This window comes from Delphinus delphis, chromosome 3 (genome assembly GCF_949987515.2).
Source record: "Delphinus delphis chromosome 3, mDelDel1.2, whole genome shotgun sequence".
NCBI lineage: Eukaryota > Metazoa > Chordata > Mammalia > Artiodactyla > Delphinidae > Delphinus > Delphinus delphis.
Window position 1 is genome coordinate 53,726,655 of NC_082685.1, and position 13,604 is coordinate 53,740,258.

Below are 13,604 nucleotides of genomic sequence, written 5' to 3' on the forward strand. Positions count from 1 at the left end.
TGCTTTCATGCTCAAGGATTCAGCCACAGCCATCAGCTCGAAAGACTAGTCTATTTTTATCCAGGCAGAGATTCTGGCACTTGGACCACGTCTTTGTTTCAAACATAGCTGAAGAGCTGGGTTGGAAGAGCAGAGATCTCACCAAATCCCTGTACCTCCTCACACTGGCACACACCATCTTAAGACCAGGAGTTCTCGGAAGGGCTTTTGTGGATGAAAAGCTAGGAAACTGTCCCTAAAACAGTTTACGGACATCTCCGGATTAGGGGTCCACCAGCAGTTATAGTTTCACATATGTTGATGAGGGATAAGATTGAGACCCTAGACCCGCCCCTCCCTGATCAAAGTTAGATGACTGTTCTGGAAACAACAAAATCCCCACTGCATTTCCCATCCCCCCACCCCCACCCCAAACATCTTTCCCTTTAGTCACTCTTACCCTGGGTTAGTTGTAAAACAAACAGAAAGGCTGCTCTCTCCATTTCTGCCTACACCCTTAATTTGGTCCTGCTGGGCAGTGAAACAAGTACCTTGACGAGAAAGAAGGGGTAGAGAAGGACAAAACTACTGTGTTATTAGATTGATTTTCTGTTGGGCATTTGGCCCTAGACAACTGTTTATAAGGAAGGTCAGGTGTCTGAAGATCTGGGTTCAAACACCAGCTCCAGCAGTTACAGGCTTTGTGAACTTGGACGAATCATTCTGTGCCTCAGTCTTCTCATCTGTAAAACGGAGCCCATCGTACCAGCTTCACAGGGTGCTAAAGTGAAAGGGAGTCAAGTAAGTTCTCCCTTTAGTGTTCATGGATGACAGTTACCAGGTCAGATTACTGCCTGCCAAGTTCCTTTCCCACATCTCCACACTCAAAGAATCCAGCAACAGAGGCCCGTGGGACACTCGCTGGGTCGCTGACCTGGGCAGCGGTCCTGCTCGAGCTCAACTCCAGACATCCTGGGTCTCAGACCGGTACTAATGTCTTTAATGGCTCCGAGCTACACTCATATTTACCAGAAATACATAAATCAGGTAATTATGGGTGGCACAAAACAAAACAGGGCCCAAGGAAGGTCAGGCTGACAGAGCACAGAGAAAAACTCCCCTCCGGCGCTGTTCCCGCCCTGGCCCAGGGTGGAGGCCAGCAGGCCCTCATCTGTCAGGTGGGAAGCATCAGCTGGGCCTGAAGAGTTAGCAGCTGTTTTGCCTGGCTGTGGCCTCCCACCTCCAAACAAACCTGGTTGCTTTCTTTTTTAACAATAAGGTAGAGGCAAGGTACTCTAAGTCCCTTCCCAGAAGGGAGGCATGAGCGCTCCATCCTGCAGCAAACAATCCTTTATTCATCCTGAAAGAATCTTCCAAACTCTTCCTAGGCCAGCAAATTCCCTATAGAAGGCTTCTGCAGTGGAAGCAGCCAACTGTCTTCAGAGGGAATTTTCTCCTTTATGGTTGAAGTCTGCAGTGGCCTGTGAGAGGAATGGTTTCTGTCCTACTTTGTTGGTCCCGACAGGATGACCATGGGACAAGGCCCTTTCAGCAGCTCTGTTCTTCACAGATGGAGCCTTCTTTGAGTCACAGCTTAAATGTTGCCTCCTGCTTGGAGCTGTCCCTGACCCCATACACCCTTCTGGCACCAGGAATGTCTCCTTCACAACTCTCACATCTTTCATTTTTGTTCATTTCTTTATTTGTGCACATTTGACTAATGCAAATCATTTGTTCCTGGCTGTCTTCTCTACAGGGCTGTGAGGAGAGGAGGGGTCAAGTCTGTCTTAATCATACCTGCAACCCCAGGATTTAGCATTGCGCCTGGGCCCCAGTGGGTGGGTGTTGAATGGGTCTCACCCATGTCACTTCTTTGGGCTTCAGCTTCTCCAACAACAAAGGACAAGCTTCTGGATTACCTGACAATACTGAAAACCCTGTAATTCTGTGAGGAGAGGGCTACAAAGAGCCCGGACAAGTTCACCTCCATGAGTCAGGCTCCCACATATAAGCAAAAACTGAGGGAGGGCTTACAAGTTTCCAGCTAGCAGTTATGTTGAAAAGCTGGGCCATGCCGTTGTCGGATGACTCATTGCAGATGCCCTCACACCCTCAGCAAGGTTAGAGACCTCATCGGAATGGGGATTCCTGGCCAAAATGCAACTGGAGGTTTAGCATGCCACAGCAGCTGAACAGGAAGGGTACCAGGGAGAAAGAATAAAGGCGATTGGACCACACTAGGCCTGGTCTTCAGCTGAAGCATCTTCTTCCGTGTTTGGGGCTCTACCCTCCACCCTCCAGTCCCCCAAGCCTCTCACCCCTCCCCCCAGAGCCCTGGACTGAAAGCTCAGGCAGGCAGGAGTCCCTGGACCCAGCTCCAGTCTCTGGGCTCAGAGGGAGGAGATAGTCTTACTGCAGACTCAGAAGTGCCTGTCCATGGCACAGACTAAGGATGTCATTTCCAGCTGGGGGTTCACAAGTGCCAGTTTTAGAAAGGTCCTCCTCCCCCCTTCTGTGGGCTCTTTCTAGTCCTGTATTTTAACCCCGAAAGGGATCCATTGTGGCAATTAGCTAATCAGATAAACCCCTCTTCTCTGCCTTTTCTCTTGGCAATGAAGAGCAGTTTACACGCATATTGAAATCAAAGTGCACTTACCCTTTGAATTGTCTAAGAATCTCTATTACTGCTACATTTGCATTCAAAGTGTGAAAGGACATGTTCAAGGACATTCAGGGAAAACTTGTTGTAGTAGCAAAAGATTGAAAGGAGCTTAATGTCCATCACTAGGAGATGTTGAATAAATAAATAACTACATCCCCAAGTGATGCAGCCCTACGTAGCCATTAAAAAGGAAGGTCTCTATGTATCGATACAGAAATATTCCCAAGAATATTAAAGAAAGCAAGATGCAGAAGAGTGTTTACAGCATGCTGTCATTTACTTAAAAATCTGCATATACCTAAATGCGTGTTACATGTGTTGAATTATGTCATCCCCAAATTCTTACGTTGAGGACCTAACGCCCAGTACCTCCAAATATGATCTTACTTGGAAGATAAGGTCTTTACAGAGGTAGTTAATTAAAATAAGGCCATGAGGTTGGACCCTAATTAAATATGACTGGTATCCCTATAAAAAGGTGATATTTGGATACACATGCACAGAGTGAGAACGCCACGTGAACACAAAGGCAGAGATTGGGTGATGCACCTACAGGCCAAGGAATGTCAAGGATTGCCAGCAAGACACCAGAAGCTAGGCAACAGGCATGGGACATACCCTCTCTCACAGCCTTCAGAAGGAACCAACCCTATCAACACCTTGTTCTTAGACTTCTAGCCTGCAGCAGCCTTGGTAAGCTAATACAGCCTCTGTGTGTGTGTGTGTGTGTGTGTGTGTGTGTGTGTGTGTGTGGACAAACACACACACAAAAAGCCCAATGATATGGATTGCCTCCACGGAGGGAAACAGAGGTGGGAAAGAAAAATCTCACATTTCTTTTATACCTTTTGAATTTTGGACGCAGTGTGTGTATGTATTACCTTCTGAGTTCCTCCAAGCTCCCCACCCCAACCCCCAATAAATCATTATATATACAAGCAAATAAAAGTAGCCTTCAGGAGACTACACTCCTCACCCAGAAAATAACCACGTCTTCCCAATCTAACCTTCAGGTATCAATATGCATTCACCTCTGGTGCCAAGTCCGACCGATTGTGAGGGTTTGTTTCTGGGCTCGGAGGAGGAGAGTTCATCAATCAGTTAGCATGTCTGCCAGGTGTAGGGAGGGACCAAGGGGCGGGAGCTACAACATCGGCCAGCCCTGACCTATCCCATTACTGGCCCAGGCTGGGAATTTCAGGTTGGTTTGGGAGTGTAGAGGGTAGTACACAAGTAATCCTCATCTTCCTGTAATGGGAAGCCTTATTATTATGGAGATCTACTACAGTGTATGGGTCAGACAGGTGGCTCCCGAATATGTGACAGGATGACTCAGCTCACGTCTGAATCTGGGCTAACTGTGTGTGAAGAAATCCTTCTTCCTTTCTGGAGTAAATGGGCAGATGGATAGTCATCGTGTGAATCACAAAGCCCAAGGCCCCAAATGTTTGTACAGATGGAGAAAAATGAGATCCCGTGCAGGAGGCGCCCATCTCCTCAGACTATGGGGTCTGCCCCCTGCATGTACTGCATCTGTCAGAATGCATGCACTCCAAGAGGCAGACCAAGCCCCCGGGGTGGAGGGGTGCAGAGCCTTGGCGTGACCACAGGTACTGCCTGGACCTTGGCCACCTCCCAAAGTAGAAATGACCAGAAAGTTGGAACAAAACTCATTGTGGAAGAAATTAGAACAAAGGCTGTTAAGTGAATGCCAGGGTCAGTCTAACCCTGCTTCTAAATATCATAGGAAAACATGACCATGTGTGCAAATGGACACCTCACATGTCAGCATTTTATGCTGTTTACATATTATTCTATCTCTGGGGGATAATAGCTAAAGCCTTTTAACAAGATCAGCTTTTTCTCTGATCTCATAGAAAGTAAATTACCCCAGCCAGCAAATCCAGGATACATTTTTTTTTTTTTTTAATGGCCAGAGACATCCCCTCAGAGATCTGCTGAGAAGGCAGGAGATCAGGGAGACAGGTAAAGAAAGAATACAAGTTCACCTGGAAGAAGGTTGAGATAAAGGTGAATTTGGAGCCTTGGACTCTACCTTGCATAAGAACCAACATTCTAGTATTTAGGCAAGATTATAAAGCTACAGCGAAAGGGCGATGCTTCTAGGGCACGGTGGTGCTCTGTGGTACTCTAGGCACGTTATACATGTCTTTTCCCCAAGACAGGCAAGTTCAGCGCTGGGAGTACGTAAGTCAACAGCACAGAATCCTCGATCATGAAGAGGATGCAGTATAAACATAGAAACAACCAATGACAAGGCAGACTCGCGGGTTATACTAACAAAGGCGTGGAAAACATGCTCTGGGAGCAGAGAAGAGGGAGACAAGGAGACTTCCTTTCCAGAGAAGGTGACTTTTGAACTCAGTTTGAAAGGTAAGTAGGGATCTTCTGGGTTAAAAAATGGAGGAGAAAGGAGAGTCCAAACAGAAGGAAGACCTCGTTCAAAGGCTCACTAGTGAATGAATAAGGAGGATTCAGGGAACCAGCAAGCAGCCTCGTATGCTGGAGGGTGGGGATTTGGGGAAAGATGAAGCTGGAGAGGTGGGCTGAGCCTTGCATGCCCACTCGAGAGTCCACACTCCATCCTTGAGTCGCTGGGGGAGCCAGCACATGCTTCACCATGGTGGGAGAATCATCACATTTCCTACTCCGGAGGTAACTTTGCCCTTAATGTGAAGAGTGGACCAGGCTTGTGGGACCTGGTAGAAGGGAAACTAGGTAGGAGGCTGCTGAAATAGTCCAAGGGAGAGAGAGATCATAAAGACCTGAAAGTCAACATGTGACATGAAGAGGGAGAATCAGGTCTGGGCCGTTTGGGATTTGGAATGGACAGGACCTTCCTAAAGGAACAGCTCGGGGGAGGATGATTTTGAGATTTCCAACTTGGCTTGTGACATCACCCAAAACAGAGGGCATAGGAGAAGGGGGGGCGAGGTGTCATTTTGGACGTGCCGAGGCTGAGGTGCCTGCGGGTCATCTAGCGATGTCCAGCAAGCAGGCAGAGATATGGGTGTGGAGCCCGGGAGAGAGGAGTCTGGAGGAATATCTTTCTTATGACACATTCCTGTCAAGCCTCCATTCCTGGGGTTTGGCTAAGGCCACTGTGGACAGATTGGTGGCGGGGAGTGCTATTCTGAGATCCTGAGTGTAGACTCTCCCAGTCCTAAGAGCGAGGCAGGTTTCTTCCTCTGCCTCTGTGTGGGGACCAGAATTTGCACAGGCTTGTGTGCCTGGCAGAGAGTGGAAGTGAAAACATATTCCACTGTTCCGGGGGCCTAGCACTGAAGTTCCATCTTCAGCCACATGTTTTCCAGGTAAACTTCTCACACAAGATGAACTTCTTGCAGAATCACAGAAGTCTCCAGAACCCCAGGGCTCAGCTAGCGAACTGGAACCTTGAGATGGGAGAGAAAGAGGCAGGAAGAAGTTCTCTCCCCACGCCCCCGCCTGCCATCCCCAGGACCCCAGTAGGAACTGAAGTCAGAAGAAAATCAACAGTAAAAGCAGCTGGTGATTGGTGTTATCAGAAGATGGGCTGGCCAGGGCAGGTAAAGGAGAAGGAAAGAAGTTCCAGCATATATTAATGGAATGGCTCTGATTCTAGATAATTTCAGAATGACATCAGAATGACATCATAATAACATTAGTTTATACCTGAAGATACGTCAGGATGCATGAGCATAAAAGCTGTATCATTTGCATTATCTCACTTACTAAACACCACCCCTGCGAGTTTGGCTCTGTATTAAAGTTATTACCCCCATTTTGTGGACGAGGAAAATTGGAGGCATAGAGGTTTCATGACCTACCCCAAATTGTCTATCTGATGAGTGGCGTATCTGAGTTTTGGAAGCAGTCTGTCTGACTCCAGAGGTGCCCTCTTAACCACAAAGCCCCAGGCTCCCCAGCATATGTGTGCAACTTTGTGCTGCTAAAAGTACTGCCACATATTTATGTCCTCCAGATGGACAGCGACAGGGCCAGGACTAAACTTTTAACCTGAAATGGCTTTCTATGGAGTTCACTGGGGCTGGAAGGGAGACCCAGGATTTGGTGCACTGCTGTCCCTTCCAGGCATATGAGCCTAAGACATAGCATCAGTCAACCCCACTGGCCTCCACCTTATGCAGGATGCACTTCATAAAACCTGCATTTCCTATAAGACCACACAGGGACCCCAATCCTTGGACCACAGCTGCCAAGAGGAACTGAAACAAAGTGAGTCACAGAAGGCAGATGGAGAGTCACATTTTGTACTGCAAACCCAAAACGCTCTCTTTAGCAAATCCTCATGTTGGTTTTGTACTCATTTTCCTCTTGGCTTCTAAACTCTTTAGACTACACCCAGGGTTTCATTACTGTTGTTAATTGATTAACAACAGAAACTGCTGTCAGTTACTTTGTGTGCTGGACATTAAAAAAAAAAAAACCCACATAATTTCAGACTTACAAAATGTTGCTAAAATAGTGAAGAATTCCTGGACACCCTTTCCCCCCCCACACCTCAAATGTTAGCATTTGCTCTATTTACTTTATCTATCAATCATTTTTTTCTTTTAACATTTAAGATGTTGTAGATCCGATGCCCTCTATCCCTCAGTACTTGTGTATATTTCCAAAAAGTCTGCCTACAAATCCTGCCTCTCAAAACCACAATGCAATCATCTAAATCATATTAACACTGATGCAATACGTTAGTTACCTAATCAGTAAACCTTACTCAGATGTTGCCAAGTGTCCCTGTAATGTTCTTTTTAGCCCAAGAAAATCCACGATTAGGTGTTACATTCCCTTTGTCACGTGTCTTGACATCTGGAACAATTCCTGAATCCTTCTATTTCACGACATTGACATTTTTGAAAGGAACACACTTCCGTTTGGTTTGTCTTCCTCATGGTGAGATTCAGGTTATATACTGTTTTTAGGAATTCCACTGAGGACATGATGAGTTCTTCTCAATGCCGCACAGAAGAGACATGCTGTCAATTAGTCCTAGTAAAAGGTAGTGTCCGCTGGTTTTTTCCACTGTAAAGTCACTCTTTTTTTTTTTTTTGGTGGGGGGGTGCCTCTCACTGTGTGGCCTCTCCCGTTGCGGAGCACAGGTTCCAGACGCGCAGGCTCAGCGGCCATGGCTCACAGGCCCAGCCGCTCCGCGGCATGTGGGATCCTCCCAGACCGGGGCACGAACCCGTGTCCCCTGCATCGGCAGGCTGACTCTCAACCACTGCACCACCAGGGAAGCCCTGTAAAGGCACCCGTTTATCCTTGTGATCAATGGGTCTCTTGTGAGAAGATACTCTGAGACTTGGCAAATATCCTGTGATGAATCATCCATTGACGATTCTCGACTGACTCAAATACTGTTATGGTTGCCAAATGGTGGCATTTTAATTCAGTCATTCCTTCTGCCATCATGAGTTGGCTCTCAACTGTAAGGAGGAGCTTTCTTGTTCGCCTTATTTATTTATATTGGCATGGACTCGCGAATTCTTACTTTATTCAGTTTGTTATAATTCTTTACTACCATCTTTTACTTTGACACTCAAATTGTCCCAGATGTCTGCCAGGTACTTTATGTAAGATATTTCATATAATTCTCAAAGCAACTCTATGTAGTGGGGATTATGATGATCCCTATTTTGCAGACAAAGAAGTTGAAACTCAGAGAGATTAACTTTTGTAATGTTTAATTGGTGGCGTTTCCAAATTTTGATGACAAATGCTTGACATATACGTACATATACAGGTATATGAATTCCCCCCCCAATCCTCCTGATGTCCCTGCCATATAGGAATTATCCCCTCCCCTCCTATTTTAAGATGGGAAAATAGGCTCAGAGAGGTTAAGTAATCAGTCACAAAAGCTGTGATGAGAATTCGGAGGCCTAGTTGAAATCCTATGCTGTTCTTCAGCAGACCACGTTGCCCCTTTAAGCTGTTTTTCCTTTTGCAGATGGGATCCATAAGCATCTAGTCTTATTTAATTCTACTCAGGACAGAGGAGGTAAAGCTGTGGCTTTTTTACTCATTGCCTGCATTTGTAACTATTTTTGCTTTGGCTAAAAGCTACCCTGATTCTAATCAGCACCAAAGCTAGGAAGTTGTGGTGATTTAGATCTTGCCAGAATCCTTGGCGCTCTTGGAAGTTCATGGCAATTGAGTTACTAAAAAATTTAATCTCTCAAGGTGAATGTGTTCATTCCAGTTTTTAAGGAAGACTTTGGTGAGGTCGTTCATCATATAGTCACCCTTGGATTTATTGTCTATGTAAGTATGGATTTTTCCATTACTATGCTTGTGTTAATCACAGCACAGTGAAGAAACTTCTCATTCATGAATCTGTAGGCCAAGGAGAGTTGCTAATAGCTACCTAAGGAGAACCCAGATATTTTTGATATTTAATTGAAAAGGAAATGCGTGTATTAAAGCATCAATCATGTCCAGCTTTGACCCCAGGTGACCTCAAAATGAGGTTTGAGGACCACCAGACTTACAATCACCCCAGATGCCCATTACAAACACAGAGTCTGTTACTCTAGGAGGTGGATCGAAAAAGATCTTGCTGCAATTTATGTCAAAAAGTGTTCTGCCTATGTTCTCCTCTAAGAGTTTTATAGTGTCCAGCCTTACACTTAGGTCTTTGATCCATTTTGAGTTTATTTCTGTGTATGGTGTTAGAGGATATTCTAATTTCATTCTTTTACATGTAGCTGACCAGTTTTCCCAGTGCCATTTGTTGAAGAGACTGTCTTTTCTTCATTGTATATTCTTACCTCCCTTGTCATAGATTAATTGACCATAGGTACGTGGGTTTATTTCTGGGCATTCTATCCTGCTCCATTGATCTATATTTCTGTTTTTGTGCCAGTACTATACTGTTTTGATTACTGTAGCTTTGTAGTGTAGTCTGAGGTCAGGGAGCCTGATTCTTCCAGCTGTTTTCAAATGGGACCTAATTAAACGTAAAAGCTTTTGCACAGCAAAGGAAACCATAAAGCCCACAGAATAGGAAAAAATATTTGCAAACAAAGCGACTGACAAGAGATTAATCTCCAAAATATATAAACAGCTCATGTAGCTCTATGTCAAAAAAACAAACACCCCAATCAAAAAAATGGGCAGAAGATCTAAATAGACATTTCTCCAAAGAAGACAAACAGATGGCCAAAAAGCACATGAAAAGATGCTCAATATCACTAATTATCAGAGAAATGCAAATCAAAACTACCATGAGGTATCACCTCACACCAGTCACAATGGCCATCATCAAAACGTCTACAAACAATAAATGCTCAAGAGGGTGTGGAGAAAAGGGAACCCTCCTACACTGTTAATGGAAATGTAAATTGGTACAGCCTCTGTGGAGAACAGTATGGAGGTTCCTTAAAAAACTAAAAATAGAACTACCATATGATCCAGCAATCCCACTCCTGGGCATATATCTGGAGGAAACCATAACCCGAAAAGATACATGCACCCCAATGTTCATTGCAGCATTACTTACAATAGCCAAGACATGGAAGGAACCTAAATGTCCACCGACAGAGGAATGGATAAAGAAGATGTGGTACATACATACAATGGAACATTAATCAGTCATAAAAAAGAATGAAATAATGCCATTTGCAGCAACATGGATGGACCTAGAGATTACCATGCCAAGAGAAGTAAGTCAGACAGAGAAAGACAAATCTCATATGATATCACTCATATGTGGAATCTAATTAAAAATGATATAAATGAACTTATTTACAAAACAGACTTACAGATTTTGAAAACAAACTTATGGTTACCAAAGGGGAAACGTGGGGGGAAGGGATAAATTAGGAGCTTGGGATTGACATACACACAGTGCTATATGTAAGATAGATAACCAACAAGGACTACTGTATAGCACAGGAAACTCTACCCAATATTCTGTAATAACCTATATGGGAAAAGAATCTGAAAAAAGAATGAATATATGTGTAACTGAATCGCGTTGCCGTATACCTGAAACTAACACAACATTGTAAACCAGCTATACTCCGATAAAATTATAAAAACAACAACAACAACGATACAAACACAGAATCTGGGGCCTTGTCCCAGACCCACTGAATCAAAATTCTTCAGTTTTAGCAAGCTTCCCAGAGACCCCTGATGCTCACTAAAGTGGAAACGGATGCTAGGACCTCTGACCCAGCGTTGTTCCTGCGTACTCACAATGATGCTGGCTCTGTACCAGCAAAGTCAGCCTTTAGGCTACTTGACCTCTGCCTTGCCTCTTGCCCACAGCAGTTATCAAGGGAAGGTAATCCGCCAGTTTCACTGCCCTTGGGGAATGAGCCTGGGGTGGGCTCCCATCTCCTCCCTCCTGCAGGCAGCAGGCAGCAGAGGGAATGCATCGTCCCTCAAGTACTCTGATCAACATCAAGAGTTCTCACCTTCTAAGGGCAACTTCCCTTGGACATCAAATTTACAGGAGTGAAAAATCGAGTTGACCTACATCACGTGTTTAAGCCAAGCCATGTGAGTCACAGGACACTGCATTCTGACAAGTTATGGCTTTGGTGTCTGCCCAGGTGTGTTCATTTTGGCCATGACTGGAGACGAAAGTGGGGAGAAACACATGATAGGCGGGGCTGTCCTTTACGGGGGCGATGGGCAGAGCCCACACAGCCCTAGGTGCTTCCCAAGACTGGTAGACTGGACACACTAATGAATATGAAACAATGCAACAAACATCTAGAAACTGCCAACTTTTTCCAAGGTATTGAAGAAATCCACATTGTAATACTATAATATTGATTTTGGAGGATGGCCAATTTTATCAAGTACATTAGTAAGTGTCATTTCATTTAATGGAAACAACCTTAGAAGCATTCTTAGGTCCATTTTACAGATGAGGACACTGATACTCAGAGAACATAAGTGATTACCTCAAGGTCCAGTTGTTTGGAAATGGCAGAACCAGACTTCATGTCAGGTTTTCTGACTCCAAATCCAGTGCTCTTTCCTCCTGGGAAAGGATCAGACAATCAAGGGGGAGAAAGGACTGCACAGAAACCACTCTGAAGCTTTGTCTAGAGCTCAGGACTTCAGCTGTAAGTGAAAGAATTCAATTCCAACTTTGGAGCAAAATAAGAGTTTATTGGCTTATGTAACAGAAGAGCTCAGGTATGTCTGGACGCAACACGGAGTGCTGGTATTCTTTTTTTTATTTTATTCTAATTTTTTGATTGAAGTATAGTTGATTTACAGTGTTGTGCTAATTTCTGCTGTACAGCAAAGTGATTCAGTTATACATATATATACACATTCTTTCTGTTTTTAATATTCTTTTCCATCATGGTTAATCATAGGCTATTGACTATAGTTCCCTGTGCTATACAGTAGGACCTTGTTGTTTACCCATTCTATATATAATAGCTTACATCTGCTAACCCCAAACTCCCACTCCATCCCTCTCCCAACCCCCCTCCCCTTTGGCAACCACAAGTCTGTTCTCTATGCCTGTGAGTCTGTTTCTGTTTCATAGACAGGTTCATTTGTGTCATATTTCAGATCCCACATATAAGTGATATCATATGGTATTTGTCTTCCTCTTTCTGACTCCACTTAGTATGATAATCTCTAGTTGCGTCCATGTTGCTGCAAATGGCATTATTTCATTCTTTTTTTATGGCTGAGTAGTATTCCACTGTATACATGTACCACATCTTTATCCATTCATCTGTCATGGACCTTTAGGTTGTCTCCATGTCTTGGCTACTACGAACAGGGAGCACTGGTATCGTCTCTCTTAGCACCACTTCGAGGCTTTCCAATTCGTAGGCAGACTTCCCCAACAAGGAGACAAGAGGGCCGCCAGCAGTCCTCACAGCTTCAAATCCAGAAAGAGAAAGTCTCTCATCACCACAGTCTAAGAAATCCAGAAGTTGGTTCTCAGACTTCATTGGGTCCTGGGCCCATTCCTGGATCAACCCATTACTTTGGCTGAGTGGATCTGATGATCTCATAGGACTGGCTAGGGTCACAGGTTCACCACTGGATCCAGGGTAGGTTGGTGTCAGTCTACCCAAAATCCTGGGACCTGAGAGTAAGGGAGGGGTGGCTCCCCAGAGAAAAACTGAGGTGCTGTTAGCAGAAGAAGGGGTACTGGCTGCCAAACAGGCAAAATACAGCTATTCCCCTTGGGGTGGAAAAGATGAAGAGCATTTGAGCCTGAGAGAACCCGGGGGGCACAAGTGGGAGACAGCACCTTGCACTTGGGTGTGGACAGAGTAGGTGCCCAATAAATATTGATAAATGAATGAATGAACGTTGCTTCAGACTGTGGTAGAATAATGAAGAGTGGGGGCCTCTGGGGCATAGGATACATAAAGGAACACTGGAGAAAAGATGCTGGGGCCATACTGAGAAGCACCCTGTGTGCCATGCTGCTGTTTTTCAGGTCATGAGAGCTTCTGAAGGGTTTCTGATCAGGGCTGTACCATGGTCAAATTTGGAGGAAATAAACCTTGAAAATTTTGAAGTGCTATACTAAGCAAGAGCATTATGTTCTGTGGGCCAGGAGTGCCCTGCTTGCCTGTGAAGGTTTTCCTGTGAGCTGTGGAATCCCTTTATCTGAAAGTCCTTGAGACAAGAAAACTGTGAGCACGTCATGGGGAAGGGTCGCAGCAGGCTATCCCAGCCTGATTAGATACACCTGCACCCTTTCAGGGCCTCCAAGTATGTAGTCCCACCCAGATGAAGGTGAAGGTCTGAACTCCAAGACACTGGAGTTTCTCAGACTCACATTTGCGGGATGGTCGAACAGGTCTGGGTGTGGCCCTCAGGGTGTGTGAACATCTTTCTTAACCAAGGAGCACTTGACGCCATGCAATCCCATGTCGTGATTAGGCATGATTTATGGGCATTCTCTATCACAACTGACTGGGGGTCCTTGACGAGAATTCCA